General features: G+C 37.1%; 1 pseudogene; it reads left to right on the top strand.

Moving 5' to 3' along the window:
• Nucleotides 1-7,724, top strand: part of LOC107712956 (CSC1-like protein 2) — a 67,806-nt pseudogene that overhangs the window by 28,084 nt on the left and 31,998 nt on the right.

Raw genomic sequence — 7,724 nt, 5'->3', positions numbered from 1 at the left:
TGTTTGGATTTGAAATCAAACTAATGGATAAATGTTGTGTTTGTGGTAAACAGCCACGGATCAGTAGTGGACTCCTGTGTGAAAGCTGCTTCCCCTCTCACAAGTCACCTAAGAGGGGAATTCCCCCCATTTTCAAACATGAAATTCAGGCCTTGAATAAATGTCTAAAAATTCTGATTGGAGTATCACTATAAATAGTTATAAATGATAAAAAAGAAGGCTTTAAAAAGATTGGTATCGGTGATAGGTATCGGCAGATACTGCTTTCTGTGATCGGCCTCAAAAATCCTGATCGGAGCACCCCTAGTAAACATGATTAAAAGCCCCAAACCGTTTCAGCAGAAAAATCGAGCCTTGATTTATCCTCTGATTTATTAGTTGCATTTTTCTTTTCTTCAATCTGATGACTGTTGTCATTATCAGGGTCTAAATAGATGTCAAAACTGGAAAAAATGACCACAGTTGGGTAGAACAGAATTATTGTTGTCCAAGTGCTGAACATCCTTGATCAAAACCACAGATTTATCAGGATTTCCTAGTTATAGCGCCCCCTATGGACGGAATTGGATGAAAATTGGTGCGTTCCCTCAAATTGTCCTGATGCTCATATGTACCAAACGTCAATAAGTTTGATCATTGTGTTCAGAAGATACATCCATTAGTAGAAGTAGGCCATGGCCAAACATTTAATTGACCCTTAGCAAAAAACCCACCCCCCTAAGTTACTGTTTCTATGTCCGACAAGCCATGATGCTCTCACGCCACACATCATGTCCTCACACCCTGAAAAATACATCGCGGAGCAAAGAGGACACTGACAACACTCCGACAGACAAGACAGAGCAGGTTACTTTTGGTATGAAACAAAGTGTCAGCTTTCAAATTTTGTCATTTTTTAAAGAAATTCAAACAATAAATAATGTCTGGTTTGTTTGTCGGACAAAATAGCAGATTTGGCATTATGATTGGTCAGATCGCCTGTCAATCAAGCTCCCGGCGAAGGGCCAGTTGTGTGTGCTGAATGAATTAATTAATCAAAATCCCATAAATGGTGTTCTTTCAGGAGTGTAGGCACTTAAGCGCTATTTTTCTTATATTACTGGATAGACAATTTCATGTCATAGTAATGATTTGTTTCACAATATGTTTGTAAACATTTGGCCTTGGACACCTTTCTATAAACCGAATGTATGTATTAGTTTGACTTCTCTCTTTATCACATGGCTGATTGTCTCTGCATCTCTATCTCAGGTTCTTCTTTTTGTCTTCTCCATCTTGCGGAAAGTGGCATGGGATTACGGCCGTCTGGCCCTGGTGACCGATGCTGACAGGTAAGGACATGTCGCTGTCAAACCCGCCTGAATGATGGGTGTCATTTGGATGTCAAATTTAATAATTTCTCATTGGTGTGTAGTCTTCACTTTATATTCTTTGTAGAAGATGTGTGTATGGTGTTTTACTTGGAAAATGTCAAGCAAAAGAAAACTGGGGTGAAAAAGAGAGCATTTCATCCTGGCGTTATTTGATTCCCATGTACACAGCCTGAAAAATGACAGGGTTTGGCAGATGTGGAGAAAATCCTAGAATCCCTGTTTCACACTGTGAACTAAAATGACCAGCATCAATGGACATCATCTCATCCAATCAATAAATCCTCTCATAGAGGACCACCTATGGTGGCCAGAAGTAGCCAATAATGGCCACAAACCTGGTGTTTGAGTAGAATCACTGATATTTCTAACCACAGGTCTTATCACATTTGAGTCCACAGAAAAACCACCACCTCTGGTTACTGATGAAATAGTCTTTCTGTGTCTCATGGGATGAAATTTAGGTCTGTTTTTTGAGATATTGTAGTCGTACAAAAAAGTAACCTCCTTGGTTTTCAGAGTTGTGCCCATTGCTCTTTCCATTAATGCCAAATAAAGACAAACACAGCTCAACAACAACTGAAATTATAGCCAAATTTTGTAATCTTAAGGGTCTAAATAAATGGCAAAAGTTTAGAAAATGATCAAAGTTTGGTTGAACAGAACAATTGTTGTCTAAGAGCTGAACTTTCTTGATCAAAATTGCAGATTCATAAGGATTTCCTAGTTATAGCGCCCCCTATGGGGGGATTTGGATGAAAATTGGTGCGTGTCCTCAAATTGTTCTGATATTCATATGTACCAAGTTTCATTAAGTTTTAGCATTGCTTTCAGAAGTTACATCCTTTAGTAGAAACGGGCCATGGCCAAACATTTAATTGGCTTGTGTGTGCTGAATGAATTAATGAATCACATTCCTCTAAATTATGTTTTTTCAGGATTGTCTCTTGATAAGGCTAGTAGTATTGGACCCTTTTAAATCAGTTTCTGCTTCACAGAGATGATCATCTTCCATCTGTACACCCCACGTGTGCTTTTCGCCCAATCTCACAGCTTGAATATCCAGGTGCAACCAAACGCACCCAAAAACCTTCCTGATCCGCTGACATTTCTTTGGCAGGGAGGGAAGTGGATTAAAAACCACTCACACAAGCCATCTGCTTCATGAAACAAATTTCATTATTGCTGAGCAAACATGCTGTGTTTCTTCTGCTGTCAGTGCACATCACCACTGTGTTTCTATTTTCACTCTGCTCTTCCTCCTCTTGCTTTTCTTTGTTTAGTGCTTTTTTTTTTTCTTCCCTTGCTGGTGTGGAATGGAGCCAGAAATGTTCTCGCATATCATTTTCCATTGAATCGATCATGTATTATTTGCTGCTTATTAATGTCAGATCACCTAGTGTTACTTTCTTTCACTCTCATGACCAAAGGCCATTTAAAAATGCCTTTGACTTTTGTATGTTGACGTGGTTTGTAGATTAAAGTGTTTCTGGACCGCTGCGTGCTGCTGACTGCACAGCGACACACTCCAGAGGAAAGACCCATCAAATCCTGATTCTGTTTCTCACGTGGACTGTACATTAAACACGAGACTGCAGTTTACGCTCTCGTGACTGTACAGTTCATAACGAAGAGATTTACATGCTAAACACTTGAATACTGAAGTGAAAGCACGGCTGTAATGTGGTGTAATTGAGCCGCTTTAGACAGCTGTTGGCATTAAATGAATATCCTAGACTCATTTAGACATCACAGAAATGTGGAGCATGTGCATAGCAGCTTTCTAGTGTGCACACTAGGATTGGATAGAATGGGATTCATTACTATATTTTGGGATTGGACTGTACTAGTGCTTAATGTTATTTAAAATTTTATTTTGTTTTTATTTAATATATTTTGTATTTTTATATTTTATTTAATATTTAGTTATTCTTTTGTTAAATCCTATTTGAAATGTTATTTTATTTTGTGTTACATTTTATAGTTATATTTGATATTTTATTTTTATTTTAAAATCTTATTTAAATGTTATGTGCTTTTTTTTTTTCTTCCCTTGCTGGTGTGGAATGGAGCCAGAAATGTTCTCGCATATCATTTTCCATTGAATCGATCATGTATTATTTGCTGCTTATTAATGTTGCTGGAAATAGACAGAGCCACTGGCATAGTCTTTTTTTTTTTTTACTTGGTTATATAAATGCCACATATATTTTTTATTTTAAAGACTGAGCTTTTAAGAGCTGCAGTTTAATCTGGTGTTGTTCACTATCCAAAAACTACCCTGGGACTACCTTGCATTTTTTGTGATTTCTTGTTAAAAGTCTAATTATTTGTGTTCCCATGATGTTTTTCTTCCTGTAGTAGAGTAGACACAGGAAATAGAGCTTTGATGAGCTTCCAACTGGATTCTTACGGTTCATAGGGCAATTTGCTTTTCCTGCTCCCTTCTTAGGGTGTACTCACACTAGGAACAGTTGTCTTGAACTGAGCCCGAGCGCGATTATCCCCCACTGGCCTGCACTCACACTTGCACTAAACATTCTAACAGGGAGAAAACCACTTTCGCTAATAGACTGCCCAATAAATTTATCATTTATGCAGTGCAGCATTTTTCACTTGCATGTATCAGAGGATTATGTAACCGCTCGTGCACGGTTCAGATCACCTAGTGTTACTTTCTTTCACTCTCATGACCAAAGGCCATTTAAAAATGCCTTTGACTTTTGTATGTTGACGTGGTTTGTAGATTAAAGTGTTTCTGGACCGCTGCGTGCTGCTGACTGCACAGCGACACACTCCAGAGGAAAGACCCATCAAATCCTGATTCTGTTTCTCACGTGGACTGTACATTAAACACGAGACTGCAGTTTACGCTCTCGTGACTGTACAGTTCATAACGAAGAGATTTACATGCTAAACACTTGAATACTGAAGTGAAAGCACGGCTGTAATGTGGTGTAATTGAGCCGCTTTAGACAGCTGTTGGCATTAAATGAATATCCTAGACTCATTTAGACATCACAGAAATGTGGAGCATGTGCATAGCAGCTTTCTAGTGTGCACACTAGGATTGGATAGAATGGGATTCATTACTATATTTTGGGATTGGACTGTACTAGTGCTTAATGTTATTTAAAATTTTATTTTGTTTTTATTTAATATATTTTGTATTTTTATATTTTATTTAATATTTAGTTATTCTTTTGTTAAATCCTATTTGAAATGTTATTTTATTTTGTGTTACATTTTATAGTTATATTTGATATTTTATTTTTATTTTAAAATCTTATTTAAATGTTATTTTGTTAAGTTTTTATACTTTATTTTGTTTTATTTAATTTTATATTTTATATATATTTTTATATATTTAAAATGTTATTTAATTTTTTGTAATTTTTATTTTTATATTTTTTATATATCTTTTTTTAAATGTTATGTTATTTGATTTTATTTTAATTTTTTATATTTTATTTTATATTATATTTACTTTTTATTTAACATTTTTGTTTCTTAGATTTTATTTTTTATACATTTTATTTAAAATGTTATATTTTGTTTTAATTTTTATATTGTTATTTTATTTCTTTACAATAAAGTATTTTAATTGTACGTCATCTTTATTGAGAGGTACTGATATGTTCACAGATATATCGTGTATCTCGGTTTCTCACCTAACACCACTCTATTTCCACAGCTGAAGCTCTGACAGCTACAGTCTTCAGAAATGTATTGCTCTGAATGAATTCAAGCTTATTTTTTCCTTCCTCTTGTTTTTTTCTTTCCTTCCCAAGACAGAGGAGAAGATTCAGCGGTCTGGAGGAGCGGGAGTAGTATGTTCAGTTATTGTTCCTCCACTTTATTCTGCTCACTGAAGAACTAACCGCTCACTTCTTCTGATAAACTAGTGTGTGTGTGTGTAATGGTTTGTAACTGTGGGGATGTCGCTTTAGAGGGATGTGTGTGTGTGTGTGTGAGAGCGAGAGAGATTGCTGTCCTTAGTGTTTTCGCGCACTGCTCACCACATATTAATTTTCCTCTTGTGTGTGTGTGTGATGATTGACTCACACGTGTAAATTTGGCTTTCGGAAAGGCCTCTAACACATGAGTGTCAATAACCGCCTGCCCTTCATGTCTCTTTTTGTGACGTTTGTTATTTGACTACAGTAGGAGGAAGGAACGGAGTAACTATGAGCCCGTACGCAGGTAAAAGAGCTTTAGCGTGTGTCTCTGACCTGTTGTGACCCCAAAAGTGGATCCAAACAAGACCCCTCAGTATTGTGAGTCGTCCTGCCCTTGTGAATGTGTATCTTCTCATGTAGAGAGATTTGGTGATCATAGATGGATATGATTTCCTCAGCAGAGCCGTTGAGGTCATTTTAGCCGTAGATGACGGTGTCGTTGTTCTCCCAGTGCTGCCCGAATGGTCCAAAACAACAAATTAGTCTATTTCAAATGGATTTAAAACAATATATACAGTGGGTACGGAAAGTATTCAGACCCCCTTAAATTTTTCACTCTTTGTTATATTGCAGCCATTTGCTAAAATCATTTAAGTTGATTTTTTTTCCTCATTAATGTACACACAGCACCCCATATTGACAGAAAAACACAGAATTGTTGACATTTTTGCAGATTTATTAAAAAAGAAAAACTCTCCCAGGATCAGGAAACAGTCCTCCATAAAATGCGCTGCACACATCTGAATATTTGGGTTGAACTGTTCTGGAACAGTGTTGTAAATACAACTTAACCACTGATTTCTAGTCGTGTCCTCTTTTGGATGACCAAACAAAGTTTTGCTTTCGAAACGAAACACAGCGTCACACACGGCGGCCTAGAGTATGCAGAGAAAGGAAAACTTGAAATTGCATCATATGACCCCTTTAAAACAGATTAGTTAACTTACTTTCTAAGTGAAAGTGAACTAATTTAATTTTTTTTATATTTTATTGTATTTATTTATTTTTTCACTCTAGGGTTGGAAGTTTTGCACTGGTACTGTACTACTGCCTAAATATTATATTATATTGTAATGATGCTGAAAATACAGCTTTGATCACAGAAATAAATTATATTTTAACAGATATTGAAATAGAAAACAGTTATTTTAAACTGTAAAAATATTTCAGAATTTTTACTGTATTGTTGATCAAATAAATGCAGTCTTGGTGAGCAGAAGAGACTTCTTTATGTTCAAAAACATCTTACTGAAAAAAAACAAAACAAAACAATAAAATGCTACAAAGTGTATATTATCTCCCGTTATAGGTAACTATATGTAAGCTATTTGTAGGTTGATTTCTCTGAAAGCAGCTGTGGGTCTGTGGCACAGTCAAAAGATTGCTCTGTTTGTTTGATCTTAACCAAACTGGCACAACCAATGGCATCCATTTGGGGTGGGACTATCTGTTTGTGACGGAGAAACATAGAAACAGTCATTTAGTTGTTTTTGGTGACACAAGTTACACATATACCTCTGCTATAAGATAAAAATCACTTTCCACTGCAGGTCCTCTCCTCATGCGTTAAACCTTCCTACAATATGTTTCACAGCACTATCATAAACACGTGATAACACCAGGCCTTTGGAGAGCGTGTGCCCACTTGACCTCACTGCAGGGACGGCCAAGTGATGTTTACTTTTACTTCACACTCATAGTGTTTATATAAATCAAGACAACACAGGTACAGTTGCTGGGCGGGAGGTTTAAGATTAAAGCATTAGCACTGGGAGTTTCACAGACATTCACCCAACAATATAAAAAAATCAAATAAAATGACCTAATGCTTTCCCACCCACAACACTCTTTTTAATCCACCCCAGCCGGACTCGCACGCTGTTATTGTACCTCAGACTGGCCTCAGACAGCGTAATTAAATCTTAAGATGCTCGTAGGATAAGAAGTGAAATGGTTAAATGATTCTCTGGCTAAGACGGTTGTTTTTACATAGCTGAGTTGAACGGAGGAGTGCTCATTGTTAGGAAACTTAAGCCACTGGCATGGCATGACAGGTTCATTCTGTCTCTCTCTGCGTGTCTCTTGCTCCCTTTCTCTCTCTCTCTGGCTGTGTCATGAGTCTTAGAGCGCTCCTAAATAGCAACAAGTAAGCATGCGGCCGGAACGGGCTTGAGAAACTCTCAACAGGACATGAGGATAGAGAGAGAGAGAGGGTTAGAGGGGGAGTGAAAGAGGATTGAAGCCGTCCCCTCCTCAACACACTCACAATGTTGAGTGCTATATACTTCATACGAAGCTTCTTTAAGGTAAGAGTGCTTCAGCTTGTTTTCCTAGCTTTGCGTTTGTTGGAACAGATTAACATCGCGCTGTCATTGTGGTTAGTTATGGCATTCGG

The sequence above is a fragment of the Sinocyclocheilus rhinocerous genome, unplaced genomic scaffold, assembly GCF_001515625.1.
Source record: "Sinocyclocheilus rhinocerous isolate Xijiao unplaced genomic scaffold, SAMN03320098_v1.1 scaffold147, whole genome shotgun sequence".
NCBI lineage: Eukaryota > Metazoa > Chordata > Actinopteri > Cypriniformes > Cyprinidae > Sinocyclocheilus > Sinocyclocheilus rhinocerous.
Note: the sequence above shows the minus strand (reverse complement) of the source record. Positions and strands in the feature narration are given on the sequence as shown.